The sequence below is a fragment of the Mus musculus genome, chromosome 1 (genome assembly GCF_000001635.26).
Source record: "Mus musculus strain C57BL/6J chromosome 1, GRCm38.p6 C57BL/6J".
In the NCBI taxonomy this organism is placed as follows: domain Eukaryota; kingdom Metazoa; phylum Chordata; class Mammalia; order Rodentia; family Muridae; genus Mus; species Mus musculus.
Genome location: NC_000067.6, coordinates 23893624 through 23916678, shown reverse-complemented (window position 1 = coordinate 23916678; position 23055 = coordinate 23893624). Strand labels below are relative to the sequence as shown.

Here is a 23055-nt window from a genome sequence, read left to right as displayed (position 1 = left end):
ATAACCACGTTAGATCCTGGGTATCGGGGCTGGAAAGCTGACCAGTGGAAATCATTAGTCTCTTTCTGACATACTGTTTTAAAACTTGAACTATATTTTTTTCCTTCGAACTTTTTGTCCTTAAAGATTATTTGCAATATTCTTTTATTACTTGACTTCATCAGTGGAGAATTACCGGTAGTTTCTCTGCAAAATGCATGCTTTTACACACATACCCTCATTCTCTCTCACACAGATACACACACTTTCTCACAAAGACATTCAGTTACATGTACACATACTCTCACCCACACACTCTTTACACATTCTCTCTCTCTCTCTCTCTCTCTCTCTCTCTCTCTCACACACACACACACACACGCACACACATACACAGGATCCCTGAAGGATTAGAACCCTTCCCAACCCCCAATATAAATGTTACCGATCTTTAAAACACTTGAACTCTAGTTGTCACTAGGACTGGAAACTTTTTCTATTCTGACTATGTAAGGCACGGACTCAAACTTGTTTTCCTTACTGCTAATGGTAACACTACCAGTGATCTTTTGCTGGGTAGAATCCAGCCATTGTTTTCTTCCTTAGTTTTTAGTTTTCTCAAGGAAGATCAAAGAAATTTAGAGGGTGTGTTATTTAAGTTGTAATTATGAGAGAAGTTGACTGCCCCGTGTCCTGACCACTGTAAAGAGTTTCCATAACTTATACAGTTTTGCTGGTAGAACAGGCCAGTGTTTTCTGAACAATATTAGTTTTTCTGCTGCTATTACTAAACAATTGAGGTTTGATACTTTAAAGGAAAGAGCACACAGTTTGAGAGGCTGTGGGGAGGGCCCCTTGTCTGTATCAAATGTGTGGTAGCTTGTAGGGTGAGATTACCTAAACAGGAAGACAGAGTGGGAGGATATAGGTTTGTTTTTATTATAACAACTCACGCTCACAGGAACTAATAATCAAGATCTGGTAAGAACTGCCTTGTAAGGTAATAAGCTCAGTGTGGCAGGCACCTGTGGTCAGAACTTTTACTTGCTGAACCATCCTGCCACTTCTCTTAATTAAATTGTGTGTGCGTGTGCACACGCACATGCACATGATACACATGTGGCGGTCAGAAAGCAGCTTGTACAAGTTGGTTCCCTCTTTCCACTGGGTGTGTCTTGGAGTTGAATTCAGGTCATTGGGTTTGGTGGTTGGTGCCTTTACTCTGAGCCATCTTGCTGGTCCTACAGGACCTCCTTTTACTCTTCATTTAAAAGAAAGCATCTATAGGTTAATATCTAGGCCATGTGTATTTATCAGTATTAATATTGTCTGCTTGACATAGCTAGAGCTCTGTTTAACTATCATAGTGTTTAGCTGCCATATTAGAGAACCTATCTAAAGTTTTATTTTATTTACAGGTTTTATTAAGCTATCATAATTATGTGCCAGTATTATGTTCACATATGTTGAATGGTAAATGTGAGGCTTTTGAGTGCAGCAAGGAGAGAGAATTATAGACTTTCTAGCAAACTTTCATAGTCTGTTCTCTACCCACTCAAGCAATTTTTAGTCTAAGTTTCACAAGGGGTCCAAGTGATTGATGATAAAACTTCAGATGTCTCATCTTGATCTTTTGTAAAGTGCATATTTCAAAGACACCCCCCCCCCAGATCAAAAAGAAATGAGGAGAATTTTGTGGACAGTCATATTCAGGATAGTTTTATCTTCTGATATTAGAAAATTCCTAAGAATTAGAGTTCAGCATTGATGTGTTTAGTTCATGTATTTGTGCTCCTGAAAATTACTTGTGGTGTAGACTGGAGATATTATCAGAAAAGAAACTGAGCACATTTTAGATCTAAAGTGTGCCCTGGTGCACCCACTTGTGTTACAACCGTGTACTGTGCGCCTCGCTTTTGGACGTAGGTTTTTATAAGGGGTGGTGCTGTAGGTGTATTTAAAACGGCATAGGACAGCGATGAAATAGTTAAAACCACTTAAAAAGTGTATGCATTGAAAAATTATTGCACCGTCTTTGCACATATTTATGTAGAAAAGTCTAAGAATTTATTAAAAAGAACCATTAAAACCAAGAATTGAGTTTATTCAGGTTGTAGGAGTCAAAGTGAGTATAGAAAACCATATATGCTAGCAGCAAATATTTTGAAGTTGAAAAATTTCTGTGATGGTGGCATAAAGTATAAAAACTTCGGGATGAATTTAATAAAACGTGTGCAAGGCTTGTACTCTAAGAACTTACAAGAGACTGTTGCAAAAGAATGAACAGATACGCCATGTTCACGGACTAGAAAACTTTGTTTTAAGGACGACAGTCCTAATCACCGATTATCCTTGTCAGAATCATAGCTTTGATTGTTTTAGGATTTAGCGAGTTGATTCTAAGAAAACTAGCAAAATACAAAGAACCCTCCTCATAAATATCAAGAAGTATTATGAAAAGAGGGAAATTCTAGGAGGTCTGACTTCCTGGCTGTTGTCCGTGCTGTGACATTGTAAGGATAGATAAGTGATTATATGGAAAGATACTTATGTGACCTCCTTACTAAAGTGACAGGAACAGCAAGGCGGCTCAGTAGGGAAACGACACTCTTCTCACATAGTAGCAACAGAATGCACTTTGAGCTTTATAACATAATAAAAATTAAAATGGATCACAAAACTAACTTTGAGACCTAAAACTAGAAAACTTGTAGAAGTAACATGCGAGAAAATCACTAGAACCTTGAGGTAAGCAAAGTGGTTTTGTTTTTTTGTTTTTGTTATAGTTTTCCTTCTTTTCTTTTCTTTTCTTTTCTTTTCTCTTCTTTTCTCTTCTCTTCTCTTCTCTTCTCTTCTCTTCTCTTCTCTTCTTTTCTTTTCTTTTCTTTTCTTTAATTTTCTTTTCTTTTCGAGACAGGGTTTCTCTGTGTAGCCCTGGCTGTCCTGGAACTCACTTTGTAGACCAGGCTGGCCTCGAACTCAGAAATCCGCCTGCCTCTGCCTCCCAAGTGCTGGGATTAAAGGCGTGCGCCACCACTGCCCAGCAAGCAAAGCTTTTTTGAGTATGACAAACATGTTCTATAAAGATAAAAGTGTGAGCATTTAATTTCATTAACATTAAAAGTTATCTTGTTTTCAAAAGAAAAAAAGGCAAGCCATACCTGGAACACAGTATCTAAAGAATTTTTGCTCAGGATATGTAAATGAGTATTGCCAACTCCAAGTAGCTATGGAGCCATATAACTTTTTGGTTTTGTGTTACTAGCATTTTTGGTGTGAGTTGAATGGCTGACGTCTCAGGACTTAGAAATCACTAGTTTCCAGAAATTCGAAACACAAGAGGTCAACCTGCTACTTTAGCATAGTCTGCACCTTTGAGCTTCCTTTCTGACTTAGTGTGCTGCTGCTGGAAGGTTACTTATATCCTCGTCTGTTGTGGAAAGCAGATCATACATTTCTCAATCCTGTACTTGCTGTGGCCTGTCTAACATGCCAGTGACTCAGGGAGTTTGGAAAACAGAATTAATTAGTAATGTGTTGTATGAGCAAAGAATCTCTCTGCCATAGATTTGGAAACATTTCTTAATTTTCATGGCTGTTTTGCCAAAATGAATTGTTGCTTTGTTAATAGACAAATGGGCATTGGATCAAAGGTTTTCCTTTTGTTTCATGGTTGTCTCAACTCTAATGTGGCTGAGTAGTAAGGCTGCTTTTGAAAAGCTAACTGTTCCTAAGCCCTTCAGAGGCCTGAGATTTTAGAGCAGACTGTTTTACTTCTGACTTGGATAGAGAAGGAGGATATGACATGAAGAAGTACAGTTTACAGGGGTAGATATCTGAGAGCAGAAGCTAGTTGGAAAAGAACAGAATATTAAATAAGTGAGCATGTATATTATGGCACAAAATGATTTTTTTATTATCAGCCCCACCTAGCTGAGCTCTAGGTTTTGTAGATCATGTATATTCACATTCAGACTATATTTATAATTCATACCAAATATGGATCATTAGATGCTCAGCAGATTAGTGGCATTTTATATGTATGCACCCCTGAAAATATTTTAAAGGGAGAATGCAACTATTCTTTATATTAAACCCAGGTAATAAGAATTAAACATTCTCAGGGGTCCCCTTCATAGAAGAAGGCTTTAAAATTTTTTTAGGTTTGCCTCCAGGAACTCAGATTCTTAAAGGGAATATTGGAGAAACTTCTCTTGCCTCCAGCTGAAGCAGGGAAAGGAGGCATTCAGAAGTTCTGCACACCAGAACACTCAGTTCTTAATAGTTTCGTCTTTAGGAGAAACTGTTAACTGGACCTAAGTTAATTGTCCAGGGGAATGAACAGTATTCTTTTATCTCACCACTGATGCGAGGTAGAAACCCAGCAAAGCACTGGTGACATGCACAGTCAGGAGTCAGACATAGAGCTCACTGAAGGACTGAGAGTCATGGGACTGGAGTACGCACCCTCTTCCCCCATTCCTCATTACCAAAGACTTATTTTCAGCATTCTTTTTTATCAATCATTAACAAAAATGATATGGTACTGGAAAATGTATCTGTGGATACAATAGTTATATAATATTTCAAGTGAATTTGCTTAAAACACAGGTATAACAATATACAAATATACCACTAAATTATAGTGGTCAAGTTGAATAAACTTACCTAATATTTACTAAATTCTTTTAATTCAAAAAGTCTTGTAGACGAGGCTCTCAGTCCCAGTTAGAACCATAACCAAGGAGCAAATTCTTAGTGTGCCATGGTTTATTTCTGACCTGCTGGAGAGTGAATCTAGGGCTTTGCTCATGTTAAAGCAGGCCGTCTTACTACAGCCGATGCTCTTAGCTCAGGAACTGATGTTTTTGTTTTTGTTTTTTGTTTTTTCTAGACAGGGTTTCTCTGTGTAGCTCTGGCTGCCCTGGAACTCACTCTGTAGATCAGACTGGACTTGGACTCAAAGATCCACATGCCTCTGCCTCCTGAGTGAGCGTGTTGGCTCTTTGTGATAAGTCCTCATCATTTTAGGAGCTGTGTCAAGAGAAGTTTTAGGAAGTGCTCTATGTTTGTTAGACCATGTTAAGATGTAGTAATTGATGTTCTTCTGATTTTATTTTGCCGTCATCCTCTTTAAAGAAGATAACAAAAGTGTATCCTGAAAATATACCAGAGCCTCTGTAGTTTACCACTGCTATGGATGTGTTCCGGGTTATTTAAAGAAGAAAGCTTGCCTTCTTTACCTGTGGGTTTTGGATCCATGGATCTAACCAACAGCAGATGAGAGAGTTTTTTTCCTTTTTAAAAATGTATATGTGTGGGCTAAACATGTAGACTTTTTTCATTATCAGTTTATAAAAAATGTAGGTTAATGACCATGTAGATGACTTTGTATGGTGTGGAGCATAAGTAATCTAGAAATAATTTGAAAGATGCAGGAGACTGTATGTAAATTATATGCAAATATGCTATTATCATCCATGGATTATAACATCTACTGTGTGGGAGGAGGAGGGTTATAATCAACCCCTGGTGAACACATTTCACAGATACTTTCTGAACGCCTAGTATTATGTAGGATATGAGTGCTGATGGCTGTGCCAAGTGAAGGTGTGTAAGTTAGGTGAATTCTGGTCTCAAGACTGTTACTTAGGGCTTTCACTGGGCATTTGTTTTACCCTTCCTTTCCCTCCCCCTTCCCTCTCTCCCCCCTTCCTTTCCAGTCTCCTCTCCTTCCTTGCCTTCTTTCTCTTCTTCTTCCTCCTCCTCCTCATCACCCTTCTCCTCATACTCTGTTTACCTAGACCAGGGTGGTCTTAACTCTCAAGTGACTGTATTACATGTGTGTGCCACCATGCCTTTTTTTTTTTTTTTTAAATGAGAAGAAGGGAGTCTTGGCCCATTTGAGTAAGTCCTTGGACATCTTCTTCTGTATTCACTCCCACTGTAATCTCATCTAGTGTCTGGATTTTGGCTGTCATACTTGCCTTTGGACCATGACTATAGGTATGCATCTATAGTCAACACGACCCAAGAAAGTGTGCTTCTATTGATTGAGAGGCCACAGAGGAGTGGATGCTTTCTGGCTTCCTCCCTATGGCGCCACCCACAATGGGCCGGTCCCTCCCACATCCGTCAGTAATTACAGAATTGTTTTATAGGCTTGTCTACAGCCTGACCTTTTGGAGGCATTTTCTTAATTGGGATTCCCTCTTGTCAGATGACTCTAGCCTGGGTCAAGTTGACATAAACTAACCACCATAGAGTTCTTTTTTTTAATTTTTACTTTTTGTTCTTCTCTCATGACTGAGAGAACACCCTTCTTCCACGCTTCTCAGACTACCCTCCCCAGCCCCAGACCCACTCCTCTTTTCCCGCCACAAAAGAACAGGCCTCCCGGGGTTAAAAACCGAATGTGGCATAACAAGTTTCAGTAAGACTAATTAGGTGCACATCCTTATATCAAGGCTGAATGAAGGAACCCAGGAGGAGGAAAAGGGTCCCAAACACAGGCAAAGAGTCAGAGACAGCCCCTTCTTCCACTGTTTGTAGTCCCACAAGACCACGAAGCTACACAACCATAACATATATGCAGGAGACCTAGTTCAGACCCATGCTGACTCCATGATTGTCCCTGTAGTCTCTGCAGCACAAGGTTCTTAACTATAAAGAAACCAAATGGAGTTTTTAGTTTTCCATCTTCCAAGTACAGAAGAAGGCACACCAGAAGTTCAGTGCAATAGACCATGGGCAGATCAGCAGAATTATCGGTGGCCTTTGCCTTAGCAGCTGCATCACAATGAGTGGAACACACACAGCTTGGCCTGGAGAGAACAAGATTCCTTAGACAGCCATTTAAAAATGAACCCCTCCCCCATCGTCAGATGAACAAGGTGAATCAGCTTATGAGGGAATAGAGTCCGAGTGTTCTGAAATATGAGGGAACAATTAGGAGATGATGTCATTTGCTGAGAAAAAGGCCAATACCGAGCTGTAGGAAACTTAAGGTTATTCTCTGTACTGAATATTTGCGACTGGTAAGTATTTTTAAATACTCTAAGGGTATTTAAAAATAATCTGTCCCTGACTGCTAAAAAAAATCTAAGCTTATAAATATTCATGATAGCAAAGCTTTATGTGTATATTTAAATTTCCACAGAATAAAATCTGAAGTGTATGTTCATGTGTATCAAATTTAAAACTATTTGATCTATATTTACTGTAGTGATGGGACTAGCTAATATTCCCCTCATTAATATGCTAGCTGGCTGACCTGTTCCCAGTCTGCTATTGGGTTTTCATGTTTTTGATAAGATTCTTTGATTTGATTGAAGAAATGATTATTTTGCTATTATATATTTTCACCATAGTTTTATGGTTAGAAAAGTTTAGTGTCCTTATTGGTCATTTCTGTTCTTTTGTGAGCTGTCCTTCAGTGGGAGGGAGAAAGCTTCATAGTTTTGTCTTGGTTACTCAGTCAGACCAAGAGAATAGAAAATTCTAGACAGCTTTTATTAGACTGGGCATGCTAGGCTCTAGCCATCTAGTCCTGTATTCTACTCATTTTAGGCTATGAATAGGAAGCAGTGGTATATTTGGGATATTGTTTGGTGTCTGATCTATATTGTAGTTATGAAATTATAGGAAGCTTAGAGGTGTCTGGTCTGATCTCTCCATATGAGACAGAGATATACCTGCTCTTGCTGACCTGCCAAAACTGTGGAGTAGTGAGGTAACATGCAGATTAACACGCTCCATGGAACCTTCATAAAAATGATAACTCAGCTTCGAGATTCTTTTCCTTTTCTTTATCCATTTTGTTTTTTTAGTTTTCATTGTACATAGTACTAAAGGAGGTAAGTTTTGGATGTTGATAACTTCGTCAAATTTCAAATGACATCATTTGAAAAAAAAGGTATTATAATGCGTCCTAACTTTATACAACTGTTTAGTTATTTTGTTAAAATATGAATCAGACAATAATGTAAAATCTTTCAAAATTTGATTCCTTTTTTATGATGGCTGCAGTGTTATCAAAGCAAATGGTTAGCTCACTCAATAAACTTGTAAACAGTGTAGAACATACTTAAAAGTATTTAGCTCAGTGGTAGAGCACTATTTGCCTAGTGTGCAGAGACTTGGACTCAGTCCTCAGCACCACACAGAACCAAAAACTACCAAAGAAAAACAACAATAACAACAAAAAAGGAAAGCTTGTATGTCTAGAGGGAAATTTTACAAAACGTTGATAGAATATCTTGAAGGGGCAAAGAAAAAAACAAAGGCTATAATGTACTTGCTTACCCACTTGTAGTTTTTAAAATTGTTTTAAAGTTAACATAGGAAGTAATAGATTTCATTATTTTACTTTTTGCACCTTTATGTCATTGTCCTTTTTTTCTCATTAATTTCTTCATCACACCTGCCCCTTTCTTTCCCTAGTCTTTTTTGCTTTCATGTTCCCCATTATTTCCATACCCCCAAGCCTTCTTCCTTCTTCCTTCGAGGGTCATCTTTTTGCTTTCATGCCCTACAGGAAGAAAGACACACATAAACACATAAACTCATAGACACACTGTCTAACTGATTGATATGTACTGTTCTGTTCGCTCCCCATTTAATTAATTTATTTCCTGATGATTATTCTTGCTATTTACTGCTTCTGCGTGTGGGATTTTCTTGGTTTTGTTAGATCTTGAGCTCATTAGGTTAGTTGTTTGAGATTTTTTCATGTAAGCTCTTATAGCTATCAGCTTTCCTCTTACTACTGTGTAAGCTATACCAAAGGCTCTGATACGTTATGACTTCATTTTCATTTGGTTCTAGGACCTTTACATCCCTTTTTGAGCATCGGCAGTGAATTGATAGGGCTCTGTTAGAATTGAGAGGCCAGTTAGTTTGATGGTGAGAACAGAGTCTTCACTGCTTGGCTGTTGGCTCTGATTGATTTTTCTTTCTTCTCCTTTCCCTTCTCTTTCTCCCCCTCTTTTCTGCCTTTTCTTCATTTTCCCTTTCTTCCCGCTTGTTTAAACTCTGAACTGTAGTGTCATTCATTACATCTGTGATGAAACCCATATTACAGGGTATGGAGGAGCTTATGAAGTAATGTCTAGTAAATATTTTGGTAGAAGAGTAAGGCTTTGTAATTATGCTCATTTTATACTATAGAGACAGTCATGAGTTATATCTAATTTATGAGTTATGTCTTAGGGTGTGCAAGAATACTTTATGGAAGGTTCAAGAAAAGTAATCATTTTACAGAATAAAAATTGTTTTTCTATTCTCTAGAATAGATATTGATTAGAGATTATGCAGCAGAAGCCTGGCTGTGGTGGTTTGAATGAAGACCCCCCTCTAGTAGTAGGCGCATGTTTGGATACTTGCTCTCCAGTTGAAACAGGCAGGGCATTAGCAGAGTATATTCTGCCTGTATGTATAGGAAGTGTTGGGTAAGCATGCAATGTTACTGATTAGATTTTGGGAGAGGGCTTTTAATTGAAAAGTTGATTTTTGACAAGGCATATGATCAAACTTAACTGAGAGTTGGGCAGAGTTGGTTCAGGAAGGGAGAGCTCCAGGAGCAGATGTGCATTCCTCCAGAGACAGGCCTGCCTCAGGAGAGAGGAGAGACCGAGGCTGCTTGCTTTTGGGGAGTCATTAGCAGAAATGAATGTGCCAGAGCCATAACTACTGGACTAACTAGATGCTTGTCTGACTTAGAGGCTAGATGGCCACGTTTAGCAAGGAGGGAAGAGAACCATGGAAGACATCTGAATCAGAAGTCGCAAGACAGAAGGAATTTGAAAAGGCAATCTTCTTAGGAAAATTAAATATAATAGGATATAGAGGAAATTAAGAGTTCATTTTATTTTATTTTTGTAATTTTTAGTTGATATAAAATTATTTTCTGAGATGAGCATAGTGGTGCATGTACAAGCTAGAGGCAGGTGGTATGTAAGCACCGTTTCTCAAATACTAAATATGCCTTTGTCAGTTTTAGCACCTTTTCAAAATTTCATTTATTTTCTTGTGTTTAATTTACTTTTAAAAACAAATGTTTATTTTGTGTTGGAATTTAGATAATTTTCTATCTAGAAAATGGTTTGTCATTTATTTTTAAGCTGAGGAAATAATTGTGTGTGTGTGTGTGTGTGTGTGTGTATCCCTTGAAAGATGATTTCACCTTTTATATATTTTGTTTTGTTTTGGGGATGATAGTTAACTAGAATAAACAGTTAAAATGTACAAAACTAGGGTTTTAGGGATATTATTCAATTGTCAATATACCTTTAATAAAATATACATTCATTTTTAGAACAAAGTACAATACCTTTTGTGTAAGTGAATATCTGATTGATTGATTGATTTCTCACAGTAGAACTTAAACATTTAAGAGTATTGTGGTGTAATGTATGCCCTCTGCTGGTGAAAATGTATTATTGCTAACTAAACAAAATCACTTTAGTAATTCCTTTGAGTGGAATAATATTTTGTAACTTAAGAGTGATTATAAAATAGAATTTGGGAAAAATACCCTTCCTGTTTAAAAGGGATATGTTCTTTTTGCATAATAAATTATATAATAAATTGTTTTGTTTAAAGTAGTGCCCTGGTTGAGAAGTACTCACCTACTGTACTGATGATTGTTACTGCATTGTGGCCATGTATGTGCGAGCATGAGTGTGCGTGCCTCTGTGTGTGTGTGTGTGTGTGTGTGTGTGTGTGTAGTGGTGAATTTCTCTGTGGAAGCTACTATCTTTATCTACCTATTTAACTGATTTTAAACATTCAGTTTGTTTCATTAGCTACATTTCAAGATTTAATAGCTATGTTTAGCCAAGAACTGTGATTCTTGTCAATGCAGACTGTATAGCCTGTATTTAATATCACAGAAATCTTAAAAGATATTTAAACTGTAAAATTTTTATATTTTCATTTTATTGAGGCAGGGTTTCATTGGGGCCCTGGCTGGCCATAGTGAACTGATCATATAGTGGAGTCTGGCCTTGAACTTCTGATGGACTTTTTTACTTCCCTACCATTGCTCTTACTCTGCCTCCAGCATTTTCCCATTTCAAATTTCATATAAGGGTTATAATTTTCATGAAAGCACTGTTCTTAAACTAGTAATGAATTGGTTTATTTGAAATATATTCTTATCAGTGAGTACATATTGTGTGAGTTCTTTTGTGATTGGGTTACCTCACTCAGTATGATGCCCTCCAGGTCCATCCATTTGCCTAGGAATTTCATAAATTCATTCTTTTTAATAGCTGAGTAGTACTCCATTGTGTAAATGTACCACATTTTCTGTATCCATTCCTCTGTTGAGGGGCATCTGGGTTCTTTCTAGCTTCTGGCTATTATAAATAAGGCTGCTATGAACATAGTGGAGCATGTGTCCTTCTTACCGGTTGGAATATCTTCTGGATATATGCCCGATAAGTGGATATTAGCCCAGAAACTTAGAATACCCAAGATATAAGATACAATTTGCTAAACGCATGAAACTCAAGAAGAACGAAGACCAGAGTGTGGACACTTTGCCCCTTCTTAGAATTGGGAACAAAACACCTATGGAAGGAGTTACAGAGACAAAGTTTGTAGCTGAGACGAAAGGATGGGGACCATCTAGAGACTGCCATATCCGGGGATCCATCCCATAATCAGCTTCCAAACGCTCACACCATTGCATACACTAGCAAAATTTTGCTGAAAGGACCCAGATATGGCTGTCTCTTGTGAGACTATGTTGGGGCCTAGCAAACATAGAAGTGGATGCTCACAGTCAGCTATTGGATGGATCACAGGGCCCCCAATGGAGGAGCTAGAGAAAGTACCCAAGGAACTAAAGAGATCTGCAACCCTATAGGTGGAACAACAATATGAACTAACCAGTACCCCTCGGAGCTCGTGTCTCTAGCTGCATATGTATCCGAAGATGGCCTAGTCGGCCATCAGTGGAAAGAGAGGCTCATTGGTCGTGCAGTTTATATGCCTCAGTACAGGGGAACGCCAGGGCCAAGAAGTGGGAGTGGGTGGGTGGGGGAGTGGATGGGGGAGCGTGTGGGGGACTTTTGGGATAGCACTGGAAATGTAAATGAAATAAATACCTAATAAAAATATATTTTTTCACATATAACACTTTCTCCATAAATAATGATGAACTAAAGGGTTTTTGTTATTTTTTATTTTTGGAGGGTTTATTTTTGGTAGGATAGAAGATGGTTAAAATTTTGTGGTACTACGCAGTTTACTTCAGCTTACATGTATTTACTGCTAAACTATTACAGTTTTCTCAGTATAAAGTATTGAGTATTTCTAGCATATGGCTTCTTTGTTACAGATATTTGAGCTAGAAAATAATTAGTGATTATAGTTGAGGTAAAAGCTACTTTTTCTTTTTGGTAGGTTTGGAATGGAAAGAAGTGTGAGTCAGTACATAGAGACCTTTACGATAGAGTGAATGTTGTATAGTCTGTATTCAGTTGGTTAAAAAAGTCATAGACAGTTGATCCAGTTTCTGGTGACGGTGACAGTGACATTTTATAAAACTCTGGGCTATCACAACCAGGAGGACATTCACCAGTGACTGAGGTTTACTTATTACACTCAGATGTGTGTGTATAATATATATAACATGTAATATATGTATCTGTATACAGCTTTTTTATGTGTGTAGCTTCATAGATGTGCGTCTCATATGAAGATATGGAAGAGTTACACCATCTTAAGGACCTTAGTCACCCTCTCATAAATACACAAACCTTTCTCCCAGGGTTTTTTTTCCCCACATTCCTAACTTCGGCAGCCTTGGGTTTCTTTTCCACTTCAGTGTTTTATTTCATTTTAAAATGTTGTAGTTTAAACTTTAAAATAGAGAGATTGCTCATTTGCCAAGAGTGTGCACTGCTCTTGAATAGAATTTGTCTTCAGTTCCCAGCACTCAGGTTGCCTGGCTCATGTAAACACATGCACACAAAAACAGACACACTGTGCTGCTTAGTTTTTGTCACCCTGATACAAGCCTAGACACTCTTGGGAAGAAGGAATCTTAGTTAAGGAGCTGCTTCCATCAGATGGGCCTGTGGGGCCTGTGGGGCCTGTGGGGCCTGTGGGTGTGTCTTTGAGACATTGATTGTTACTTGATGCGTAGAACTCAGATCACTGAGAGATGCAAGTGGTCCTGGAGTGAGTGATAATTGTAGCTAAGAAGGCCATGAAGAATAAAGCAGTAAGCAGTGTTTGTTCTCCATGACTTCCGCTTCAAGCTTCTGTCTTGGTTCTTGCCCTGCCCTTTCTCTGAGATGGACTGTAACTTGTAAGCTGAATCTTCTAGCCATGGCGTTTATCACAACAGGAAGCAGACTGAAGTTCCATTTCTGTGTTAAATGTCCAACAGTACAATTTGCTGACTTTTATGGTAATTGCAAACCTAAACTGCCTTTAATTTTTTTATAATCATTTTGTATTCCTATTTGTTACAGTTTAAACTTGAGATACCCTCTCCAGGCTCATATCTGAATGGCTGACCAGTTGGCACTAGTTTGAGAGGCTCTAGAAAGTTGGAAGTGGGGCCTAGCTGGAAGAAGTAGGCCTTAGGGGGTATGTCCTGGAGTTATATTTTTCCTCTTGTCTTCTGCGATGTGAGCAGTTGTCTTCTGTCAATACTCTCATGACTGTGATGCCCTGCTCCATCTCATTCCATGTAACGTATGAACCACACCCTCTGGATGTGTGAGCTGAGATAGTTCCTTACTCTGCTGGCATCTATGTCAGATTTTTTTTAACAGATGCAGAAGTAACTTGCAAACTACTAATGTGATTTTTTTTTTTCTGTTTTTATCTGTTTTGTTAAATGTGTAGTGCTAATTTGAAAGTTTTTTACTTTTTACTTATTTATTTATCTTTTTGAGAGGTCTTTCTCTCTAGCCTTTCCTGGCTAAACTTGTTATGTAAGCCAAAATGCCCTCAGCCTACTGATTACTGAGATGGCAGGTGCGTGTGGCGCACGTACGTGTGCGTGAGATACATCTGGCTCGTGATACTCACTTGGATTTGTATTTTCATCAAGTCTGCTGTCAGATGCATTTCATGTGCTCATTCCTGCTTTATCACCTATCCAGGATATTTCTGCCAGTTCCATTCTGCCCAGTGTATTTGGAGTTTCAGGTGTTAGAACTCGAGTCATTTAAGAGTCTGATTTGTTCTTTATGTACCCAGTGGAGATAGGCTCTTGTTGAACATGTTTTAGTCTTTCCTACAACCCAGTAACTCAGTGATAGTAATGCTCCTGACCCTGCCTGCTTCTGTCCCCAGTATAAATCACATTGATTGCCTTCTTTTCACTCCATAGAATTTAATGACTGCTAATTTTTTTTTTTATCAGTTCTGGACACAACTAAATACTATTTTTTTTTTTTTTAAATTTGAGACAAGGTTTTGTTATGTAACCCAATTTGGCCGAAGTTTTATCTTTGTGCTGTAGCCTAGATACTTTTCCTAGAAGTAAACTAAGTTCATTGTAAGGCTCTTAATTAGGTTTTTTTTTGTTGTTTTTTTTTTTTTTTTTTTTTTTTTTTTTGATTTTTCGAGACAGGGTTTCTCTGTGTAGCTCTGGCTGTCCTGGAACTCACTCTGTAGATCAGGCTGGCCTCGAACTCAGAAATCCACCTGCTTCTGCCTCCCAAGTGCTGGGATTAAAGGCGTGCGCCACCACGCCCGGCGTTCTTTTTTTTTTTTTTTATTAGATATTTTCTTTATTTACATTTCAAATGCTATCCCGAAAGTCCCCTATACCCTCCCTCCCCCCACTCCCCTACCCACCCACTCCCACTTCTTGGCCCTGGCCTTCCCCTGTACTGGGGCATATAAAGTTTGCAAGACCAAGCGGCCTCTCTTTCCAGTGATGGCTGACTAGGCCATCTTCTGCTACATATGCAGCTAGAGACACGAGCTCTGGGGGTACTGGTTAGTTCATATTGTTGTTCCTCCTATAGGGTTGCAGACCCCTTCAGCTCCTTGGGTACTTTCTCTAGCTCCTCCATTGGGGACCCTGTGTTCTATTCAATAGATGACTGTGAGCATCCACTTCTGTATTTGCCAGGCACTGGCATAGCCTCACAAGAGACAGCTACATCAGGGTCCTTTCAGCAAAATCTTGCTGGCATGTGCAATAATGTCTACATTTGTTGGCTGGTTATGGGATGAATCCCCGGGTAGGGTAGTCTCAGGATGGTCCATCCTTTCGTCTTAGCTCCAAACTTTGTCTCTGTAACTCCTTCCATGGTTATTTTGTTCCCTATTCTAAGGAGGAATGAAGTATCCACACGTTGGTCTTCCTTCTTCTTAATTTTCTTGTGTTTTGCAAATTGTATCTTGGGTATTCTAAGTTTCTGTGCTAATAATCCATATATCAGTGAGTGCATATCATGTGCGTTCTTTTGTGATTGAGTTACCTCACTCAGGATGATATTCTCCAGATCCATCCATTTGCCCAAGAATTTCATAAATTCATTGTTTTTAATAGCTGAGTAGTACCCCATTGTGTAAATGTACCACATTTTCTGTATCCATTTCTCTGTTGAGGGACATCTGGGTTCTTTCCAGCTTCTGGCTATTATAAATAAGGCTGCTATGAACATAGTGGAGCATGTGTCCTTATTACCAGTTGGACCATCTTCTGGGTATATGCCCAGGAGAGATATTGCTGGATCTTCCAGTAGTACTATGTCCAATTTTCTGAGGAACCTCCAGACTGACTTCCAGAGTGATTGTATGCCATTTCTTGATAGCTAATCTCTTCAGGAATGCTGCTTTCTGTATTTGGCTTGCCTTTTAAGTTGTATTTGTCATTTTGATAAATTCATTGTATTTATATACACTGAAATGGTATTCAGTGTTTTGATCTAGTAGCAACAGACATGGCAAGAACTTTTAAATGTTTTCTTTTTACTGAAATTTGCCTGTCTCTTAAGTTCCTTGAAGATAATAGTTAAATTTAGGTTTATTTATAACATTTGTTCTCATGAAGTTCTCAGGGAACTTGGAGAAAATGATAGAATTACCTTACCGATGTTGCCACTATGTTCCAGTGAAATCCTGACATTCCAGGCCAAATGATACAGATTATCCATTGTATTAATCTTCCTGTGCTCTGGAGACTAAATCAGTGTGTAGAGGACATTTCTAACGATGTGTTCATTTATATGTTTTATTTTACTTTCTTAAGCACTGCTAACACCCATTTTTCAAGTCAAATGGAAACATTTGGTTATATTCTGTATCATGTTATTAAAATTGCTTTGTGTATCGTATTCACTTTTACAGTTTTGAAACCATTGCTTACATAATTATAGTTTGCTATTCTTAATGTGATACAAAATTTTTCTTCATCTTTGTATTTCTTGCACTAAAAATAAAGACAAAAGCCAATTTATTCTATAGTTGTGTTTGTTAAACTTTTTATTTATCAGTGTTAGTATTAGCCATCTATTTGTGAATTATTATTGGTAAAAAAGAGTTAGACTCTACAGTTCAGAATGTTTTGGCTAACATTTTCCACTGTTCGTTATATGAACCTTTTTAAAAAATGTCAGCTATTATACTCAGAAACATTAGTTACCAAAATTATTTTTCTACTATAAGATGGAAGTTAATAATTTTGTAGCCTTCTAAAGACAGACATTTAATTTGTCCCTCTGTTTGCTTCATTGGAGTGTATATTTTATGACAACAGAATAATCTGTTTCTTTGCTAGACCTCTATCATCTATCTAGAATGCATCTGGCATACAGTGAACATTCATTTCTTGTTACAGAAGTCAGAATAAATGAATGACTAAGCAGGTGGGCGGAGTCAGGAACATTACTATCACTATCTCATCCACCTTCCGGTTCAGAGCCACACAACATTCATGGCTCCTGCCACATGACGCTGTCTCTGGAGAACCCTGGCTCATCATCGTTTTTGTCTCCTTTAAACAGTTGACATTTTCATATCAGTATAAGAAACATCTTTCTATCTTATAGAGCGGTACACAGTTGGAGTAAACTCCAAGGAGGGTACATTCTTTTAGTTGAAGTGTTTGAGTAACAGGTAGTCTTATCATCAAAGTTGAGGAAAATGTGTGTGTGTGTGTGTGTGTGTGTGTGTGTGTTGTGACCAAGCCAGCTCAGTCAGTCAACAGGCTCTCAATGGCAGGAGTGAGGACTGAAGAGAGAAAGAAAATTAGACAGCATTATAACATGACTCCAGGCAGTGCTGAGGCTGAAGCGGGTTGATTTTTTCCCAGTCAGCTCTTATACCATTCTAGGTACTTGCAGAGAATAGGGTCAGTTCTCAGATCAAAGACAGAGTAATCAAACAAGGCACTGAACAAAGAGATCACACCAGATAGTAATCAAACAAAGCAGTAAGCAAAGTCCTCCCCCAGCCTTCCAGTCACTGGGTCTGGGCACTTATCAGGATTGCCAAGACAAGAGGAAGTCACAGGTTTCTTGGCTGTGTTCACCTTGATCCTTGCATTAGCCCAAATGTGAATGTTCTTATCTGAGCCCACTTCCTTGAGCCCAGTGACAAGTACTCGCCAAAATTTCTATAAGTAGTACCAAAGCTCTCCACAGTATTGCGTGTATATATTGTGCTTTGTTGCAGGACTTGTATACTTGACATGTTGAAGTACAGTTAAAATTTCAGTTATTTTAGTTGCAGATTCTTTATTTATCTTTATCTTATGATGGAGATTCTTTAATTTTCTCTGCTTTTATTTCTTTCAGTTCAAGCCCGTATATTATTCTAAAGTGAACTTCTCATGGACAACATGAAGCTAGAGCTTGTTGAATTTTGAGACAGGGTCTCTTATTCTGTAGCTCTGGCTGGACTGGTACAAAATATGTAGACCATGCTGGCCTGGAACTCACAGAGATCCACCAGCCTTTGCCTCCTGAGTGCTGAGATTAAAGGCCTTACCTGTCACACCTGGTCCTAAATCTCCCCTGCTCTGTATCTTTTTATGACTTTAGTTCATTAATACTTAAGGATTTTCTGTTACCCTGTTGTTAACTTTTGTCTATTAATGTGTGCATGAGTGCTATGGTGTTTGTGTGGAGATCAGAAAACAACAACTCATGGGATTTAGTTCTCTCCTCTCCTGTGGGGCCCAGGGGTTGAATTAAGGCTGTTAGGTATGGAGGCAGGAACTCCTCCTGAGCCATTTTGCCTGGCCTTCCCTTTCATTTGTAAAGGATAGTATTGGGAGTTGCTTTTTTTTATGATTTGATGTTTTGGTCCTCCACCCCCCATTTGGTATTGAAAGATGTCTTACATATTGAGTAAGTGTGTGGCCTCTTTTGAAAAGTCCTCTTTAGTGATTTGACAACAGCAATTTAGAGGTTTCAAAGTTATATCTGCTAATTGTATACTAAAGACTGCCTTAAGTTTCATATTAGATACTGTGTTTGGTATGCAGCATACAGAGATCACTAAATGAAGTCCTTAATGCCAAATAAATGTTTCTCAGAAAAGCTAGCCAAAAAGTTAATTGGGCCTTGTTTATATATTCTCTCTCTCTCTTTCTCCCTCCCTCCCTCCCTCTCTCCTCTCCTCTCCTCCCTGCCTGACTTGATATTTGTACAAAATTATATGTCAATTACTGGCCATATAAAGAGGTTCCCCAGTGAGAAATTAAACTGTTTAATTTGAGATGCACTAACCAAAAAAAAAAAAAAAAAAAGAAAGAAGATAAAGTGCCTGTTTTTCCACACTCTCCGAGGGGGAGCTATATGGAGGTGCACGTATATTTAGGACAGAAAACAAAACTGACCAACTAACCAACCAACCAACCAACCAACTAACCAACCAACCAACCAGAAACCCAGAGGAGTATAGTCCTGAGGAGGAAGCTTACCTGTGGCAACAAGCAGAATATTCTTTTTCTGTCATACTGGGTTGGAATATGAATGGAGTCATGTACAAGGGAAAGCAAGGATTCATTTAAATTTTAACTTGGAGTTGTGGAAAAGAAAATTTGGAAAAGATCACGATCAGCCTGGCCATGGCAGCTATATGGAGGGAATAGACACTCTGAAACTGTTGGCGTGGGAGCCTGGGATGATGACTAAGGAAGAATTTACTCTGTTCTAGTTTGCTTCCTGTTGTTACAATAAAGTACCATGACCAAAAGCAACCTGAAGAACTGTTTGACTTAAACTTCCAGGTCACAGTCTATCATTGAGGGAAGTTAGGGAAGGAACTCAAGGCGTTGTGCCATTTGCTAACTTGCTCTCTGCCTCATGCTCAAGCTTGCTTTCTTATACAGCTCAGACCCATTTGTCTAGGGATGCTGTCAACTACAGTGGGGTAGGCCCTTTTACATCATTAATCAAGATAATCTCGATAATCTATCTCTCTCAGACATAGCCATGGGCAAGTCTGATCCAGGCAGTTGTTCAGTTGAGGTTCATGCTTCCCACTTGACTCTGTAGTGTTGACAGTTTACAGAACCCCTCTTACGCTGCCTGCTCTGTGTGAGGACATCTGTGGCAGCTCGAATGACTAGTTGTTACATTCAGATGTTCTTTTCTAGTGGTAGTCTACTTGGCTGCTCTGTAACATTGGACACAGTTGATTATATTTTCCTCAAAGCCTCTCTCTTGGCTTTGCCTTGTTTTCCCCACACCCCATGATTCAGTATTCAGTTCTCTGTTCGATCTGCTCTTTGTGCTCTGTGGTTGCAGCTGTATTGAAGACATTTTTCCACACTGAACTTTAGTCATGTATTCTTCTAAAACAAGTATGTATGTATGTATGTATGTATGTATGGATGGCATGTGTGTTAATACTTTGCCTGTAAGCATGTCTGTGTACCAGTTCTTAATTATTGAAAGCTTTTTCTTTTTTTCTTTTTCATTTTATATAAATGGGTGTTTTATCTTCATGTATGTTTGTACACCTGGTACTGGCAAGAGGCCAGAAGATGGTGTTGGATTCCCCTGAAACAAGTTACAGATGACTGTGAGCTGCCATGTTGGGTTCTGGGAATCAAATCCAGGTCCTCTGAAAGAGCAACAGGTGCCTCTAGCTACTGAACCATCTCTCCAACCCCTGAAAGGTTTGTTCTTCCAGATCCTCCCAGCCTCTCTACCCAGGCAGCTTTGTTCTTTTTTCTCTCTTTAGAAATAGACAAACAACCAAAAAAAAAAAAAAAAAAACCCCAAAACAAGGAATGCACACAAACTTCAGCAACAACAACAACGGATATGAAAATTAAAATGTACAAGCAAAAGACCAATAAAGCAGAAAATGCCCAAACTAAGCAAAATGAGACAAAAAGTCTACAAAATAATACTGAGTTCATTTTGTGTTGGCCTGCCCTCAAGTGTGGTTCATGTACCCAGTGATACCCTACTAAGAAAACTGATTTTTCCCTGTCTGTCAGCAGGTATAAGTTGCAGATAGCTTTCTGGTTAGGTGTGGAGCTGTGTCTACTTCCTGTCCTCTGGTAGGAACCCACCTGGCTTGAACCTCTGCAGGCCTGTGTGCTTACTCTCATAACATTTGTGCCATTATTGCACAAGTATATCTTGCAGCAGGTTGCAGTTGTGGGTTGCAGAGTTTGTAGCTGCAGAATACTTTAAAATACGATGAAGGCAACAGAGGTCAAGCTTCTAGCTTGGCACCAGCTCAACTTCTCTGCACTTGAGTGTTGTCTTCAACAATAGGGCCTTACCATCAGGTTATGGGGGGCGTCCAATAGCCTGTGATGTTGTGTAGGAGCTGGTGAATGACTCAAGATTTAACCCATTTCTGACGTTGGAAGTTTTACTTGGTAGCAGAAGATACCTAGTTGGGGTGTTGTTGAGTGGCTCAGTTCTCATTGTTTCTATGTGTATATCCTCTGCAGAGCTTCTGCTTCATCAGCTCTCGCCTTTTTTTTTTTTTTTTTTTAAGATTTATTTATTTATTTATTGTAAGTATACTGTCGCTGTCTTCAGACACATCAGAAGGGGGTATCAGATCTCATTACAGATGGTTGTGAGCCACACATGTGATGTGTGTGGTTGCTGGGATTTGAAATCAGGACCTTTGGAAGAAAAGTCAGTGCTCATAACTGCTGAGCCATCTCTCCAGCCCCAAGGTCTCACTTTTTAATTGTAGGTCTTAGTGTCTCCCATACTGGTGTTCTGTTCAGAATGGCTCTTCCTGTAGCAGTGCACTCCAGCCCATCTTCCACATAACCTTTCTATCAAACTCAGGCTGTCTGCTATGTTGAAGGTTTTGACTCATTTGGAGTTGTTTTGTTTGTGCATCACTTTTGTGCCTGGAGCCTGTGAAGACCAGAACAGGGTGTTGGATCCCCTGGAACTGGAGTTTCAGATAGTCTGTGACAGTGCTCCTAACCACACCCACTGGGACATCTCTCCAAGCCCTTGCAATATTCTTAATTGCTCCCTGGATATTCATAGTTCATTGTGTTACTATCACTTCAAGCATTCAGCAGACCTGAAAGTTTCAGGGCTTTACAAGTAAGCCTAAAATATCTAGGAATTTGCATCTTGGTCTTTTCTTTTGTTTCTGTATTTTCTGCCACTAAATCCTGCAGTTATTTCTGCTGGTAGTCACATTTATTTGTATTCTTGATGGCATCATTATTATTAGTCCCTTAAAACAGTTGATATATTAAAGCAAATTAGGCAATGCATTAGTCACACACTTTGAGTACAAGTACACACTCACACACTTTCAATTTGCAGTAGCCAACTATGGTTTAGAAATACTACATATTACATACTGCTTTGGACAATGTGATGAAATCTCATACTCTGTGATTTACCTATGATTCATCACTTTGTTGAATGTATTTATGATATATGCTCTACCTGTCCATTGATCACTTAATATCTGTGTCACTTGTTTTCATTGTGCCTCTATTTTAAATACACTTATTTTACTTAATTTCATCAAAGCACAAATGTATTGATGGTGGTAATTTGGATATGTCAGAGAGAAGTTGTTTAGTGCTTCAGAGCTTTAGGTGTCATCTCACATCATTAAATGAAGAAGGGTACAGGACAGTATATTAAAATAGATATTAGGAGACAGTGACCATATTTTCATAACTTTTACTATAGTACATTGTTATAATTGCTCTTTTGTTATTGCTTATTGTCCCTAATTTTGAGTTAAACTCCATCACATTGTTACCAGGCAAGTAACTCTACCCAGATGAAAATTATGAATAAGCAAAGCTAAGTTCCCCTGGTATTAGCAATTCTAAGTTTAGCTTTCCCCAGGATCTTGTACTCATGGTGTTAAAGCTCTAATCTGTAAGTGGCAGTGATCCGGTAGCCAAAAGCAGCAGTTGCAGCTCTGAACTTAGATTGTATGGATCCTCTGCTCTTAGCTTCTTCTTGGCAGCCTGGACTGCTAACCCTGGTTTTCTGGGACTCTCCAGTAGTCAGTCAGGATTTGCAGCTCTTCTTTCCTGTAGCAATGTGCCTTCTTTTGCCTCTGCTCTTTGCCATCTCTCATCGCCTCAGCAGTTCTTGGTCACAGCTTTGCACAATTCTTAATCATTGCCATTCTCTTAAGCTGTCTTGTGTCATTTGCTGGGTGTACCAGATTGAAGACCGCTGTGGATGTCCAAGTGCTTGTGAGTGGAAGGGGAGGGGATCATCATGAGAGGCAATAGGTGGAGTCATACAAAGGCTCTCATGAAACGGTTATGACCAAAGTGAAGTCTCCAGGGGCCTTTGCCAGGTATGTGGAGCGGCTATGACTAGAACAAAGTCTCTCATGGTTTGAGTGGCACCCATCACAGTTGTGTTTCTCAGTACTTAGAAGGAAATCTCTGGCTCTGTTCTGCTCATGTGAAGCCTCCTCCATGCATTGGTAGCTGGATTGAGGAAAAGCTCACTGAGCAGCCTTAACATTTCCCATGTACGGCTCCAGAAATGGCTGCTTGATTGAAAGCTCCCACAGTTTTGCACAGTGATGTAGCTGAAGTTGTGCTTGCTACCACCAGGGTACACCTTCAATCGAGGAGGCAATATCATGCAGAGTCCCACTGTTGGAACC

At 39.0% G+C, this 23055-nt stretch overlaps 1 protein-coding gene across 5 annotated transcripts in view; it reads left to right on the top strand.

The window, feature by feature from the left end:
- Positions 1–23055, top strand: part of Smap1 (small ArfGAP 1) — a 77557-nt gene that overhangs the window by 5703 nt on the left and 48799 nt on the right. For 2 of the 5 annotated variants that reach the window (NR_110972.1, NM_001290683.1), the window contains exon 1: positions 6943–7016. The exons of 2 other annotated variants lie outside the window; for them this stretch is intronic. The gene's annotated coding sequence lies outside the window, so the exon portion shown is untranslated. Of the gene's footprint in view, positions 1–6866; positions 7017–23055 lie in introns of those variants that run through there. One more of the 5 variants, XM_030243880.1, reaches the window with a different exon arrangement.